Below are 17,353 nucleotides of genomic sequence, written 5' to 3'. Positions count from 1 at the left end.
GGGCAGTGGGAAAAGAAGGCTAGGGAGGGAGAAGATACAGATGCGAGGTAGTGGGGAGTTTTCTCTGATAGGCTAAAAGCTGAAAGAAGCCTGGGGCTGGAAATGGGTCCCTCTGAGCTAGAGTCAGCTGTGCCTTCCAGGTATGCTCCTGTGGCTGACCCTCACAAAAGGGGAGGAACTGTACCTCTGGGGCAAAGCTGTGGGAGGTGTTGCATATTGCGGCTGCAGGAAGGAGTTGGGGAAAGGGCCTGAGGAAAGACTAGTGGTAAGGAATACAGGGAGGATCCAGGTCCTGACACAGGGCCTTGGAATTATTTGTTGGATTTTTGTTTCTCTAGAATGGGAGAGACTTTGAAATGACCTGATTGGAGGGTTAAATCCTGAGGTGTGGCAGGCCACCATGAGAGTGGAGGGACTGTCAGCACAGGCTGCTAAAGAGAAAAGAGATGTTCTGCCACACCAAGCCCTGAGGTGCCCACCAGTGGTGAGTCAATCCTGCTACAGAGGCACTAAGCAAAATGGGAAGGGATGGGGTTATAAAGGACAGGGAAGGAAGACTCAGATCTGTGGCCCCATCTCTCTCACAATCTCTTTCCCCGAGCCCTTTGACTCCCACACCTACTCATTGCTTAGCCAGTCTGTTTCCTTCTACCTTCCTGCCACCAGTTTCCACTCTGTTTCCCCTCCCTTGCTTCTCCCCTTCTCCTGGCTCCCTGTCCCAAACCATTCCCTCCGCTTCCCTGCAAGCATTGCTCTTGTCCCCTCTGCATTTGAATTAGGCAGCTTCCTCCTCCATGCTGCCTGGGCCTAGCAAGGAGTCACTGAGAGTACACGAGAGAGACTCTCTGTGATCTCAGTTCAGATACCTGGTCCTGGCCCATACCTCAGTAGTCCAATGAAGTAATTGCAGGGAAAGTCCAGCTCAGCTGTGGGCTGGAGCATGCCCAGTATGGATAGACTCTTCAAAGATTTTAGCTGCTAAAACCGAAGTCTCTCCTGAGTATGTGCAAAGTGCAATTTTTAACGGTTTATAACTTTGCTACATTTGGGTAAACTCTAGCACAGTGGTGGGCAACCTCTAGAGCTTTGATTAGCTCTAGCAACTGTAGGCTTTGGAGCAAGGAATTTTAATTTGGCAGAGGGGTGGCTGCTGTGTCAGGGATGTGCCTTTTGCTGTTCCTGCTAAAGCAGTGGCGGGCAACCTACCGCCCATCAGGGTAATCCGCTGGCGGGCCATGAGACCGTGTTTACGTTGACCGTCCGCAGGCGTGGCCGCCCACAGCTCCCAGTGGCCGCGGTTTGCCGTTCCTGGCCAATGGGAGCTGCTGGAAGTGGTGGCCAGCACATCCCTGCTAGTCAAAGGAAAGGTGAACAGAAACTTCTAATACGGTCAAAACCTTTTTCCTTAGCCTCGTTCTCTGAAAGAGCTGAACATTTTGGCTGAAACTTTCCAAAACATTTCAGCCTGAAGTAGACACCTAGTATGGGAAACTTCAGTCCAAATGGTTAAAGTTTCTAAGCAATGGAAAACCAGGCCTTACAATGGGATAATAACATTAATAATCAGAGGTGCTGCCACCTCTTACTAATGATATATGTGAGATAATGAATATAACAGGTGATATTTGAATATGCGTGTCTACCTATACGCACAGCTATGGCCTGCTCCTGCTAAGGGATTCATCTTCACACCCACTTGAAGTTCCATTGTCTTCACTGAGACTCTGCACAGGCATCAGGGCCCTTTGCAGTAATGGAGTCTCAATTATGATCGATCAAATGCTCTCAAAATGCAAATGTGTATGAGCCAGAAAATGGAAAAAAGTTACTCTTCTAATAGTAATAACTCCCTCACATTGCACATGTAACTGGAGGAATTCTTCCCCAGCACAGCCCATGTACAGTAGTGCAGTAGTGTAGGGGCCAGAAACGCCTCAGGCAGCTAGGAGAGAATTTCCTCTGTGTGAGCACTGCACAGGGCTGCTGCAGTCAGGTCTACACAGGCTCCTTTCTAAGCCCTGTCATAAGGGCAGGGAGGAGAGTTCTCCTAGTACGTTCTGCTACAGGACTGGGGGCAGTTCTAGCTTGTGGTGCAACCCCCTTGTTGCCCAGGCATGGCTGCTGTAACTTAGAGCCACCCTTGAGGCTGCTCTAAATCGTGTGGGGGCTGTACCAGCACCCAACAAAGGGTTCAAAGGTGTCTTAAGGACACCATTGCCCCACCTACCCATGGGCTGTCTGTGCTGCACCTCCAGGGGCACAGCACATAACTTGCCAAGAACATTTATATTTACTAGTGTGACTATTAAATGTCAACCTTCAAAAATAGTTACTGAGGAAAAACTACTTATTGTCTGACCTCTGTGTAAATTAGTTGCATTTGTGCATGTTGCATTCAGTTACCTTTTTTGTTGACTTGGATATTTAAAAGAGGGGAAAATGAAACAGATTTAAAGTGAAATTTGTGCAGGTTAGGTTAAAAAGTTTGTACTGTAGGCCTGGATATGCCTCTTATTGTTAACCTGGCTGCATATTATGTACTTTAGCCTCACCCACACAGGGAAGGCTAACCTATGTGATGCCTGACTGTATTTCAGTCTTGCTAGCTCCTATGATTTCTTTGAGTCACAGGAGTTTGGCTGGGGCTAGAGCTAGTCTTGCAATGAAGTTAGAAGCTCCAGCCTGCTAGTTAATTGCCTAACAGAGGGGGTTTCTTCTCCAGGCTACTTTCACCACTTCCCTGTCTCTAGAGGAAGAGCTGTCAATCATGGTTGCTGCAGGAAGCAGGTTGAGCTCTTCTCCTTCCTCCTGCAGCTGACACTCCTCTCTCAGAAGGGGAAGAGGGGAGGAGATTGTAGAAAGAGTCCAGCAGCTCTGCTCCCGCTTTAGCTCCTTCCTCCCTGCAATACCCAGCCTAGGAAGGGAGAGAAGCGGATGCTGTGGCAACACTCCCAGACTTGGGAGGGTGCATGTGTGTGGTGAAGAAAAGCAGATGAGGGAGCTGAATTTACGTGGGGGTCTAGGGAACAGGTGTTGGGGGGGGGGGGGGACAACACAGAATTAATTAATTTGAATGTTGAGGTTTGGGGCGAAGCTGCAAGCTCTGCATCATTAGGCAGTCAGCAAGAGCTCCTGCAAGAGTGAGGCCAAAAATCACCAAACTCGGATTTGGGAGAGCTGATAACATTAATTGACATTCCCTGGGCAGGGGCTGTTCAAAAACCAAGACACACCAAACTATCACAATATATATATCTTTCTTAAAAATGCCTTTTTTGTGTTTTGTTGGTTTTGGTCTGGCTCATGACTTTTGGGCTTGGCAACATTGTATCAACCCTGGTTTATGGTGTAGATTGGGTAACACAGTTCTCAGCCCATTTTAGCACTTGGTATTGCCAGTACCGGGTTTATCATGGCGGTGGGCCCAGAGTCTGAAGGGGCCCCAGCCAGCCTGATCCCCCAGCTGGCTGAGCTGGCCAGGAAAACTGCCCCTGCCACTACTCCGCCCCTGCCCAGCCTCTTCCTACCCCAGCCCTACCCCCACTCCACCCCTTCCCCTGAGCAGTGTCCTGGGGAACTGCAGCAGGGGTCAGGCCTGCACGCACCGGGCAGTGGGAAGCAGAGCAACCCAGCCCCAGCCCACTCTGCACTGCCAGTGAGTGATGGGGGGCGTTTTCCCCCCCCCCCCCCGGTCCCAAGGCAGAGAGCAGGGCAGAGTGGAGTGGGCTGGGGCTGGGTCGCTCCACTTCCCATCGCCCCGTGAGTGCGGGGTCAAGCCCACCCTGCAATGACCGGGCAGGGGGAAGTGGAGCGAACTGGCCCCAGCCTGCTCCGCTCCAGCTGGCTCGTGCTGGGGGGTGGTTTTCCCTCCTGCCCCCCAAGCCTGGGGAGGAGAAGGAGCGGTGGGGAAGGGGCACAGGTTGGGGACGAGAAGGGGATGGGGGAACTGGGAGCAGGGGGAAAGAAGCAGTGGGGATGATGGGGGAAGAGAAGGGGATGTGGGAAGCCGGGCCTAGCATGTGGATCCCCTTGGCAGCAGTTGGGACTCCCCTGTTAAGGAGGCCCATCAAACCCTCACCCTTACAAGCCCCACCTCCCCTGCATCTGTACCAACATGATGAGCTTCCCAGTGAGCCCCACCCACCTGGACCCCTACCCAAATGAACCCCACCTCTACTGCACCCAGACTTCCCCCTCCCCCCGCTGAGCTCCAACCACTTTCACTTGGTCGTCCCTGCAGCCTCCCATTGTCCCTGCACCTGGAACCTCCCTCTGCATCCAGCTCCCCTACTAAGCTGCCTGCACCCAGACTGCCCCACACAGAACCCTCTTACCCCCATCAGGATCCCCACACACTAAGTCCCTCTGTTCTTGGATCCTGCTGCCAGGCTGAGCCTCCTTGCCCACATCTGGTGTGCTTGGTGCAAAAGGGGGCCAGACCCCAGGGTGTTTCAGTGGCAGGCATGGCCCTTGTGCTGTGTCAGGGTCAGGTTCAGCCTCACTGCCAAGTCCCTGTCCTAGGCAGCTGGGGGAGGCTGCAGGGTAGTCTCCCACCTCGATGCAGCCAGTGGCCTGTGCTCCCCACTGCCATGGTGGAGCTTCTACATTTATTTATTGTAAAAGAAAAAAATTGCAGAATTTTAAAATATTAGGCACCGAATTTGATGCAGAATTCCCTCAGGAATATGGGGTGCTGTACAGCTGTGATGGTGGGACTCTGAAGGGGGTGCTGGACAGTAGGGGATCTGTGGGTGGAGGAGCTGGACAGGGGGTATGGTGTGCAGGGTGCTGTGCAGTTGTGGTGGGAGGTCAGTGGGAAGGGTCTCTGGGCATGGGGTGCTGGGCATAGTGGGTCCAGGGACATTGGGCATAGAGATCTGTGGGGGAAGTCTCTGGGCGAGGGGGCGCTGGGCATAGGGATCTGTGGGGGAAGTCTCTGGGCGAGGGGGCGCTGGGCATAGGGATCTGTGGGGGAAGTCTCTGGGCTAGGGGGCGCTGGGCATAGGGATCTGTGGGGGAAATATCTGGGGGAGGGGGTGCTGGGCATAAGGGCAGGGCACTGGGCAGGGGGGCTGTGTGGAAGGGGCACACTGGCAGCGCAGGGCTGGGTGGGCCAGTGTGTGTCTAGCAGTTGTGGGTGTGTAAACAGTGCCCTTGTGCTGGGCTGAGTGGGGCCACTCCTGCTGTGCTGCGCCTCATTGCCCCCAACTGGCCCCTCGCTCTGCAGACCGCCCCCCATCACATGCCCTGTTTCCCCAGGGGGGCCCACAAATATGTTTGGCGCTGGGCGTACAAAAAGTTAATCCAGCCCTGGGTATTGCCAATTCCAAGTGCTGAAACATCATGAGATAATCTCATGATTTCAGACAATTTTTTAAAATTTGGGTTCTTTATTTGTCTACTGGCTTTTGAGTCTTTAGGGTTTGAGTCTTCTAGCTCTTCTTCTGCAATCATGAAGACCAGAAATGTGTGGGTTTTTTTTTAAATAGCTGATGGTCTCAAATAACACAACTCCAGGAGCTGGGGCTTTAATAAAAACACCAAATCTATGCCACATGATAAAACTGAGAGTTGGCAACACTATCAGACAGGATTTCAGTGTAACTGCCTTTTGAAAAAGGTCTCTGGAAAAAATCCCCTCAAAAACTAAGTAGCTGTCAAGCCAATTTCTATATAAATGGATAATTGAGGTTTTCAATTTCCATGGAAAATGAAAAAGCTGCTTTGTTGGTTTGAAGATTGTATTAAGTCATTTAAACACTGACACATGCTTCCTAGCCTAATAAAGCAGCACTGCCTAGAATTCCTTTAAGTGTAAACGTCACATCTGTTGAACACGTCAAAAATCCATTTGTTGAAGTGACTTTATTTTGTTTCATTTAAGCGAAGTGACTTCAACCTGAGCCACCTGTAACCATTCTGTCTACAACCCTGTTAAACAATGTATCATCTTTAAACTTAAGGCTGGCTTCTTCATTTGCCACTAAATAACAGGCTCAGCAGAGAAATCTATGACAATAGGAGAGGATACCCAACTATGTTCTCACCCTGAGAGTTGGCTGCTTGGGATACATGAGTGACACAATGGGAGTAAACTCCTACTGCCTCCACCCAGGTTATGAAGGTTGTGTGGATAAATGGAGCACTTCATATTTAATATACCCAGAGAATGATTCATTTAAAGTACCAGACTAAACTCCATTTAAAAAGCTCTTGGGAAACTGCATTGCCCTGCAGCTTGCACAATCCAAGCCGAAGGGTAAGAGCGGTTAGGAGACTTATTTCTTACGAGCACAGCTAGTGCAGAACGTCAGCTGATTCATGGAACTATGGGCTGGGACCATGCTTGAGGCCTGATTCTGTCACCTATACTCACTTTCAATTGTAGTATCATCCACAAGGAACCCTACTGAAATAAATTGAGTCAATTCTCTGTTTCACTAAAGCCCCGTTATATTGTGCTAGTGACATAAAGGGGATGGGAACGGACCCTGTGAAATACCCCTTGATGAAGGGGGCTCCTCCATTGGTGTGGAGGTGTGGGACAGGCCCCATGTCAGCTCTGTTCCTGGTCCTGTCAGGGGTTGGGTGGGAGGGGGCTGGTGTGTTGGGGAAGAATGGAGGGGTAGAAAGAGTGTGTGTGACTCTGTGTCACAGCATTTTCTGCTTCCTAGAACCCACAGGGGATCATGGGAAGCGGAGCATAAGCTGAAACAGCCCTGAGATTGCTCTAATGTATGCTGGAGGGAGGACAGGAAGGTCTTCTGCTGCTTCAGAATATGGTGAATGTGATAATGGTTTAAAACCATGTTTGTCCTGTGTTCCTGCAATCAGCACTGGAACAGAGGAACTCTGGGTTGGAACTAATATGACTACTTGTGGAGTAAGATACCACTTACCATGAGTAAAGATGGCAGAACTGGCAACCTGGAGAGGTGCTTCCAAGCATCAGATTGTGTCTCTGAGATTAAAATGTGGCCTGGCCCCTGAGAGTTAGGGCAGGGGGAAAGAATTGTTGTCTCTATAGACCACATGTTGTCCAGGAAAGAGACCATCAAAACATTTTTGACAGCTTTGTTTCAATGTAGATTTGCATTGGTACTGACAAAAGCAAAATCAGGACATTAGCATAGTTCCTTGAAGAGTTCAGGCAATCATTGATGCTAAATGGCGTGACAAAGCATAAGTGACAATTAGGCCTTGTATCAAAAGTGCTTGCTGTTTGGTAGGTCAAATGACTGCCACGCTTCCTAAAGCTATGTAAAATATAACAGTGGTGTATCTGTAATATGGAGACCTTTGGCCAAGTCAGTGTTGATGCCTGAATTGTTTTTTTCCCTCTGCTTCTCAGACTATTTGGAATGAGGAACCAGAGATATACAAAAGTCTTTATTTTACAGATAATTCTCCCTTGATGTTCATCAAAGCTTTTAGTGTTGAATGCAGTGAAAGAACCAGGCCATTTTTTGGTACATATAAAAAAAACCCCTTGACTTGGGGTTTTATGTGCTCCATCGGTTGTCGTCAAGTCAAAACTAGATCGTATGTCTAGTATTCAACTTGAAACCTTGTCAATTTCAAAGTCTAACTTAAAAGCACTTTATGGGCCTACCTTCCCTATTTTAATTTCCGCCTACCAATTTTTGTGGTTTTACAAATATGTTCTCTGATTTTTCCCCCCCAAGTTCCTCTCCATAACTAATGCTGGTGGCACAGACAGTGTAGTTGAATCTCCCAGAACTGCTGGTGTTTTGTCACTGTGCTTAGATGAAGGCTAGATATCAGAGTGGCTAAAAAGCCCATCACTGCTTATGCTCCATGCTCCCACCAATCCCTAGTACCAATGAGACTGCCCCAGTGCTATAGGAAGAGTGGGAGAATTTCAGACAATCCTAAGCATACAGTAGGCCACAGAGGATTTAAAATACTTTGAATTTACACAGCACCTTCTGCCCAAATGTCTCAAAGCATTTCACTAATATTTATTAAGTTTCACAACATCCTTAGGAACAGCTAAGGATCATCTCCCTGTTGTACAGATGGGAAACTGAGGCAGCGAGGTTAAGTCCAAATATTCAAAAGAACCCACAGATTTAGGTGCTTTCCTTTTTTTAAAAAAAAAACAGACACCAAGGAGCCTGATTCTAATCTCACACAGGTGTAAATGAAAAGGTAGTGGAGTGAATCTGGTGTTTGAGAGATCAGAATTGAGTCCAAGAGAAATACAAAAAAACTGAGACACACAACATCAGAACCCACTTTTGAAAAGCTGCTGGTGACTTGCCCAGTGTCAATTTCAAAACTGGGATTAGGACCCCAATCTCTTCACTCCTAATCTAGGATTTTAACCAGTAGGCCATGCACATATCAAGGATCCATTCATTTCATGTTGGTCTGTTGCCACTCAGTTTCACTTTGAATGTTGGGTGTCACAGATCTCTAAAACTAACAGCAAATTGCAGCTGCTTGAATTCTGTATAGTTTTGCCCAAAAGCCACTTGCAGAGAGTCTCCTCAAATCCCTCTTACTTTTTGGTGTGCTTGGGTGGGGAATCCAGTGGCCTGCAACCCCCAGGCCTCCGATGGTTTGCAGGAGCCAGTGGGCAGCTAGTTGACTTTAACCCTCCCAATGTCTTTGAGGGATGGGGTCACATATGTCCAACTCCTACAGTCCTGAGTGAGGCCAGCCAAGTCATCTTGTTCCCCCGGTCCAAATACATCATCTGCTGGAGTTGGGGGCTGCACATTCCAACACCAACTCTTAATTCAGTAGAAGTGGGGTTCAGCCCAAAGGCTGGCTTCCACTATGGGACAGTAGTCCTCTTCTCCTGGGTGTCTCAGGAGGTTTTATGTCATCCTAAGTGATACTCTTGTCTGTCCCCTCAGTGCCACAAGGTTCAGTGCTACAAAAGCTAAAATCTTCAAAACCATTTTAGAGCTTAAGTCCCACTTTCCAAAGTGAATTAGGCACCTTTGAAACCTGAGATTGAGGCTCTTAAATCTCTTAGATGCACGGAAAGTATTACCTACAGTCCCAGCAGTAGCCACTCTGTGGGCCAGTGCTACAGCAGCTGATTCCTCCTTTGCCTCTGTTACAGATTTTAAATTCCGATTCCTCTTTAATACAGCTGCTGGCTAGTATCTGTAGGTCGGACTCTTTTGTTAGGAGATGGATTGTGAGGAAGATAGTGTTGCGTCGCTGAACACCAGTCTATTGAAAACATTGCCACTTACTGAGGTTTTTTTCTTTCAGATGTTTTTGGTACTGGCCTTGCCCCATAATCTCTGAGTGCCCTATGCATTGGGGATTTATGGATGAGGGGTTGCCTTGCTATTCCGGGCCCTCTTTATTATTGGTGCAGTTGTTATAAATCAGATGATATAAATAGTAGCCACCCCGTACATGCTGCTGAACAAAATAACCAGGCCTCTGCTACTATTGTATGTTCATGTGTCTCCTAATGGTGAGTGATCTCTGGCTTTTAAAATAAACCATGATGATAAACAAATAATTCCCATTGCCCAGAGAGATGGAATATTATTTGTATTAGGATAGTGGCCAAAGGCCCCAGTCAGGATCAAGGCTCCACTGCAGGATGCTGCGTAAACATACAGGAAGAGATGGTCCCTTTCCCAAAGAGCTAATACTCGTGGAATTTTTGCCAAAGGCCACATCCATCCTCTATAAAAGCCTCTCCCTCAATTCCGCTACTACTCTGCCAGCCTCACTCATAACTTACACATATAGCCAGACTGTGCCCGCTGGGCCCAGGCCCTGCTTGGGGGCTGCAAGGAGAGGCACCGTGACAGAAGGAGCTAGTGTGCTTCCTTGGAAGGGTGCTACATGTCAGCAAGATCTGCTGAAAGACGAGTGTCAGGTCCTGCCTCCCCTGGGCTTGTCTGTGTTGGTTCCTGCACGGGGGCATAAAGGGAGAAAGCTCCTTGCACAGCCGCGATTCAGATTCAGCCCATAATGATTAAGGCCCAGATTGACTGCTGGCATTCGCGCGTGAAACTCCCATCCACTTCAGTGGAGCAGCACTCACGTTGGTGGTGATTGTGGCCCCAAGTGCATAGAGAGTTACAAAACATTCTGTGTTGTGTGTGTCTGTAAGCAGAATTCTGGGTTGCCAACTCCCCCAATTGTGTCACAAGTCTTGTGATGTTTGGTGTTTTTCTTAAAGCCCAGCTCCTGGAATCACGTTATAACCTGAGAATTTCAGCTTTCAGTTGAAAATAAATGTAAGTTTCTAGACCTCCTGGTTGTGGAGAAAAATAGGAAAATGTGACCCCTAAATGCTCCAGCACCAGGTGACAAATCAAAATAACCCAACATTTATTATTTTAAACATTTCACAATATTTAAGACGCTCTCAGGATTTTTTTTTTTTTTTGTAGCTCATGCTATTTGAACGCTGGGGGTTGGCAAAACTGTGATCAGCTAAACACAGCCCTTCTGTGTGGAGACCAAACCACAAATAGCAGGATGGCTAGCCGCATGGCATCACGTGAGGTAGGCTCATCCAATCAAGGACCCAGAAGATCTGCCATGTAATAAACATCATGTGACTTTTCACAACAAACTTCTATCGAACCCAAAATGAACCAGCAACACTTGGGCTTCAATAGAGTCACACCTACCTAGAGAGGGTTTTGGTTCTGGCTTTGTTGAAGGGTTTGCAGGCCTGGAAAAAAAAAAAAGTCTGAAGGAAACCCAGCTAGTTCAGTTTTTGAGTGTAAATCTGAAATCAGGTAGAGGTTTGGTTTCACAATGAAGGTTTTACACTGCCCTTGTTCCTATAGTCAAAGCTGAGATATTTCCAGTCTAAATAATTGCTTCTAAAAGAAGGGTTTGATTAATGAGCCAATTATCCTTTGGATGGCTGGGCATTTCAGTTATGCCATACTGTTTTTGCATCACCCTGTCTACTGAAGCGGGGTGGGTAGGTACCTAAGTGGTGCCAAAGAGCAAAAATAGCTATGCCGCTCACACACTGACTTTCTGTTAATGGACCATCCTGTAAACAGAAGCATTAGGATTTCATACAAACCTGCCACTTCCACCACATCAGCAGCCAAGCTCTGCTGCACTGAAGAAGGAATTTTTTTTTTAAATGCAGTTGCACTCTATTGAAGCTACAATCATATTTTCCACTAACCACAGATCTGAAACTGCTGACATGTCTGTTTTAAATAAAACTGGGAGGAGAACTGATGTAATCCTCTCTGGGTTATGTGTGCATGTAGGGGTTTGGGGTTTTTTGTCTTCTGCATTTTTAAACCCTCAATTTCCCCCTGACTCCTGCAGACTCACTTTTTGTTTGTTTAAATTCTTTCCTGATCACAAATCACTGGGGAAACTGAATAGCTATTGCAGCAAACAAGAGCCTATAATGTCAAGTGGAATAGACAATGGATTTCTTTAAAGTCCTTAAAGGAACAGAATGCTATAGTGGCCTGGCCTACTTTTAATGTTTTCTTTTTCAGCCACTTATTTCTTTCTTCTTAGGAATTTTGGTTAGTTTAAAATGATGGTAGCACAGATCAAATGTGTATGTTAATGTGTATGTTGCTTTGGTTGCATGTTTGACTGGAACATCTCTTATTTTGTCAGCAAGATCATGAAAGATTTTTGAAAGATGTATTTAAGTTGTATTTTAATAAACTGCAGCACGTCTAGTTCTGGAAGAATAAGTGAAATCTGTTCTACTTTTTCTACTGTTGCCTGTGAAGATTAGAATGGTTCAGTTTTTTGCTTATATAATGGCCTGTTTGGGAATGCTTACATTGGATTTCTGTCTATTTAACATGGGGTGGCCCACATTCTTTTTTTAAAATGACAGAAAAATATTATCAGAGGCCTTCTGTACTAATTAGGGCTCCAATCAAGAAATGAGTGCTGCAAGAGTGCCAGGACCCTGTTGGCATAGAACTCATTGTGAGAGCAGGCCCGACCACGTATAGTTAATGATGTTTATATAGCACCTTCCGTGTATCTCAAAGACCTTTACAAACACCAGGGGCCGGCAGAACTCCACCCTGGCCCACTGGCCCGAGTACCGGCCCGCCGCCCAGGGCTGCTGGCTTCAGGGGACAGGGGGAGTGAGGGCGGGGCCAAAGCCTGGGTTAGGGCAGGCTTAGCCTCCCCTGGCCTACGATACCTGCCGCCCATGCAACCTGGCATGCAGAGTTGCAGCACCACTCAGGTTTGGCCTGGCCACCCTACACACTGTGTTGCAACTCCCAGAGTGGGCTCAGTCCTGTGGGACAGGTGCTGCTGCTGTGGGGTGAGTGTGGGGAGGGCTTGCTCTTCAACACTGCCACCCCCCTGGCCGCCTCTCAGTGGTAATATTTTTGGACGGATTGAGGGGGCCTCAGTTGCAGATTTTGCCCTGGGCCCCCAAAAACTTCTGTGTGGTCCTGTGGGCTTCTATTTAACTTAGGCTGAAAATGGGACTTAGGTTCCTAAGCCCTGGTCTACTCTGGGCGGGGGGGATCGATCTCAGTTATGCAACTCCAGCGACGTGAGTAATGTAGCTGAAGTCGACGTACTTCGATCGACTTACCATGGTATCTTCACCGCAGTGAGTCAGCTGCTGCTGCTCCCCCGTCGACTCTGCCTGCGCCTCTCGCGGTGGTGGAGTACAGGAGTCGACGGGAGAGCGCTTGGAGATCGATTTATCGCGTCTGGATAAATCGACCCCCCCCCCCGCTGGATCGATCGCTGCCTGCTGATCCAGCGGGTAGTGTAGACATACCCTAAATCATGTAGGTGCTTCTGAAAATTTTACCCTGAGTCCCACAACACCCATATAAGACTGTAAGGATAAGATAATTATTATTCCCGTTTTGAAAATGGGGAACCTGAGGCACAGAGTTTACTTGCCCAGTTAGCATGAGGAAGTGACAGAGCTGGGAACGGAAGCCAGAATCACTAATTCCCAGTGTGATGTTTTCACCAGTAGGCAAAACTCTCGGTCCTGACCACCCATGAAAACAATTCAGCAATAGCTTTGTGATCTTTCTGCTGCAGTTGAGGTTGATGTATCCATGGAAAGGAAGAGGTCACCAGAAGAGGGAAACATTTTGGACTGTATAGGTCAAACTCACAAGATTTAGGTATAACACTTTGTGTTGCAAATACTCAGTTCCCCTCCCCACTGCAAAGCTCTCTTGTTTGTGGTTTTAGCAGAAACATACAACTAGCTAGGTCTTTCTGTATATTTTATATCACTGACTGAGAATTAATATTGGCAGATACATATAGGAAAAATTGAAACACTAAGCTTCGTTTCCTTGTCTCCTGCTTAGGATTGCTCTCCATTACAAGAGAGACTGTGCTAAGAACCCATTTTAAAACAAACCATGTTTAATTGTTTCATCTAGGATAGTTTGCCTTCTCCACACTAGGTGAAAATCCAGACTAGTAGAAACCATTTTTTAAACTTAAAAAAAAAATTAACCTAACAAAACTGCAAAAGCTTTCCTAGCATAGTCATTTATTTTTGTCTAATTTTTTGATGGGAAGTCGTATAAATATTGGAAGTTATTCATAAAAAATAGAGAGGAAAAAGGTCTTTATGTGGCAGATCTAGCATTGCAACTGTTTTTAATGTACTGCATCTTCTAAGATAAATATGGGGCCCATTCCCTGTGAGTTAGTCCTAACTGGCAGCTGCTGGTAGGTAAGTAACATACACTGTGTTTTCTCTCCCTCTCTCATGGAGACTTTGTATTTGTTCCTTCTTTCTTCTTTTTTTAATCTAAAAATACATTCTTTTCATTCTGAGTAAATTTTGTTACTTTTATTGGAGGGCAGAGGAAACTAATGCTATTAGGTCATCTTTTTCCCACTCCTCGCTGAGTTAATGCAGGATTGTTCGCTATAGGGTGTCCTGTCAACTTCTTGATAACACACCAGTATTTCTGGGGCCAATAAAAAATCAACCTGTGTGTGTGCCTCTGCAATCAGAGGAAGAGAACATTTTGGCTTTACCTTTTGACTTGGTTGACAGACTCACAGACCAGCCTGCTTGCCATCAGATGAATTTCTTGTCATTGTGTTTTAACTACCTTACATTTTTACCTTTTTTACTTTAAGATCAAATGTTGGGGATGTGTGTGGGGAGGGCTGAGGAAGCTGCCAAGCTATGTTTTAGTTTTTAGCCCTTAACTCACTCTCTTACTACTAAGGGAGGCAAATGGATCCAGCCCACAGGAACTGTGAGTGAGAGGCTGGCAAACAAAAGTGAGTCTATCTTCATACATTTCATAGCACTTAAGCTTTATTGTTTGTCAAAGTAAACAAGGATTAACACTGCCATGGTTGGTTACTGATGTGGAGTGAAGGTCTGGGAGAGAATTCCCCTGCTTTCTGGGGAAGGTGGAACAGGCTTGTCCCAGACTCACCCAAGGTGCTTCAAAAAGCTCTATGTTAGACCAAGAGAGCTTGTTTTCGTAGAGCATGTTAAACTGTCCCAAGCTTCCAATTGCAGCACAACAAGCTGCCATGTAGGCAATTCAAAACTGGGACCACAAGTGTATGGAACAGCTCCAAACGCTGCAGTGTCGTCACTGTTCAAAACTCCATCGTGTGCAATTTATACTAACGTTTTTCACTTCTCAGGGTGCTTTTCAAGTCTTAGACCTCACATCATCCCCCCATCAGTTAGTGAAGTACTGTGTAATTTAGGCAGAGTGAATGCTAAGTTATCAATTATTCCCATTTTATAGCTGGGGAACAGAAAGAAGCGAAGTGACTTGTCCAGGATTACACAGCTAGTCAGTGACACCTGGGAGTAAAAGCCAGGAGCCCTGAGTGCAATTCCGTGACTCTATCCACTAGACGACAGTTCATCTCTAGAATACTGTAGTATCTTTTTACAAGGGCAGGTCCTGGAGGGGCAGGAGTGGGAGCTGTAAAGATATATAACTTGGGCAGAGGGGGAAGAGAGAGCACCATATCCATCTGCAATGACCCCTTTGACTCAGGAAGCAATATTGATAGATTTGGGCAATGAAGAGACATTGAGGGTTGGGAGGAATAAATGCACAAAATCAGGGGCTGCCTTTCTTATGTGACTGGTAAAGGCTAGCAGGAAGAGTTGCTTTCTTCTAACACTGAACAAGGATTTTTGTTAGAATAAGGGAAACAGTATTATCCCTAGAGCTGCTCTGCTTCAGGGCAGAGATCCTGTCTGATTTCGGCTACATTTTTAGAGAGAGAGAAAATACATGTTCTGACAGCCTTTTGGGCCTCTGAGAGGGGTATGGGTGAACCTCTGGCGTATCCTCCCCAGGGGAAACGAAATTAAACTGTTCATTTGAACAATGCAAGGTTCTAGTTGTACTACACAAGCACGGATAGTGGGGTCATGGGATGGTATTTAAAACACACAAGCGTCAGGCATAGCATGCCTCTTTTAAATAAGCCAAAATAAATCAGCATGAATAAATAAACACAAGTAGAAGGATATTGAGCTACGATCCATGCGACGAATAATAGCAAAGACAATGTGTCTTCTTATACAGTGGAGTCCACTTAGAGCAGATACGTTGGCAAGGGACCACAAAGGACACTTGCACATTTTCTATAACGAAGCAGATCCCATTTGGTAAATATTTTCCTTATACTAATGTTCAGAAACCAGTTATTCAGTAGATACTTTCTGGTATTTTATAAGCACTACTTGTGCTCAGGGGAGGAGAGGGTCTTGATGAGATGAAGGAGCTTCTGAGCTCAAATTTCCTGCAAAATAATTCTCCACAATCTCTGTAAACTTTGTTTAGTTAAACAAATACCGTGAAAGACAAAGAGATCACATTTTCTTTGCAATCCTCCCAATAAGAACTGGCTGGGTTCTGAGTGTCTAGACCCTATTTACAGCCATGCCAGCAGATTTATGCTTTCCCAGTGGCCCTCAGCAGTGAATTTTCCTTAAAAGGGTGCGAGTCCCACTGCAAACTGAATTTAAACCAAAAAAAAAAGTGACTGGTAGGATTTTAAATTCTTGTTCATCTGTAAAATAGACTGAGCATCTGATTCTGTTCTGACACCACTAAATCAGGAGTAATGCTAATTAAATCAATGGATATTAACTGGTGTGGGATCAGAATTGGGGCGGTCAGTTACCAATAAGATCATGATGATTCATAAAATCTGACATTAATATAACATCTTCTATAAGCTCTTTGAAAAAACAATTCTCCTACCGTAACTGTACACAATCTGAGTTAGGTGTTTATATCTAGACCCATTAGGTAGAAGTCAATGAGCGATTTACATCTATAAGGTTGCAGGACTGGACCCATATATAAAAGCTACCTGTACCTTTATTCCTATGCTGCAGGATCAGGCCATATGGTAATTGTTCTTCAGTTCATCTACCATTTAAATGCAGCTGTCTCTGGAGTGGAATATTGAGTCTCTTCAGCAGCACACAGCAATTCTATACAAGTAGTGGGTACAAGGGCCTTAGTGTAAATGAAAATTGAGTCTGACATGCTCTAGGTGTCCTAGATAGTACATATAAATTACTACCTGTCTACTAGTAACCCTCACAAGCTCTTTTTCTTCATGGAGTCCCTCCAGACTTACATTTTTCTCAGCTAACCCAGTGAATCCAAAAGGCTGTAAATTGGAAACATCTCAGGGAGGATTGGAGAATACAGAAAACATAAATATCAATCTTTAATTGTGGACAGCAGCAAAGAGGAGAGAGGTTCTTGAACCCACGTCTGTGTTCCATGGATTTACCATGAATGGGCTTAAACTGCAAAATTTGAATCAGGGTGCAGATTTCAAGCACCCCAAAGTTCAGAGTTGTATGTATTTGAATTTTGCTTGTGGGCTATCTCCAATTTAAGCTCCAGGAGCGCATCTGCTAGCAATGTGCTAACTAAGGACCTGCCAGCATTCAGAACTCCTTTGCCGAAATTAACTCTGGACCATAACACTAGCAAACAATCAGCCCAAAGCACATTTTTACCTACACATTTTAAAGAAGAGACTCCACTTGGCTGTTTGAATGTAACTTTTTTTTTAAACAAGTCACTTTATTGGATGTAAGGTGTTACAAACACAAAGAAACAAAGGTGTGATTTTTGGTACAGAATGACATTATCCAACAGCAGGCAAGGGGGGTGGGGTGGGGGGCAAGGCACTAAATGAATACAGCTTTCCCAGCTTCTGGTGCTTTTCTGTGCTTCTGCAACTTAAAGGGAAACTGAAAATCACATTCTTGTGTGCACTCACTCTTTGTTTATAATGACCCTTGGAAACTTGAAGTTAAATCAAGTCCCTTTGTTCACTGAATTTTGCAGGTTATTACACAATTATGAGGGCTAGGCTTCAG

This window comes from Natator depressus, chromosome 3, assembly GCF_965152275.1.
Source record: "Natator depressus isolate rNatDep1 chromosome 3, rNatDep2.hap1, whole genome shotgun sequence".
In the NCBI taxonomy this organism is placed as follows: domain Eukaryota; kingdom Metazoa; phylum Chordata; order Testudines; family Cheloniidae; genus Natator; species Natator depressus.
Note: the sequence above shows the minus strand (reverse complement) of the source record.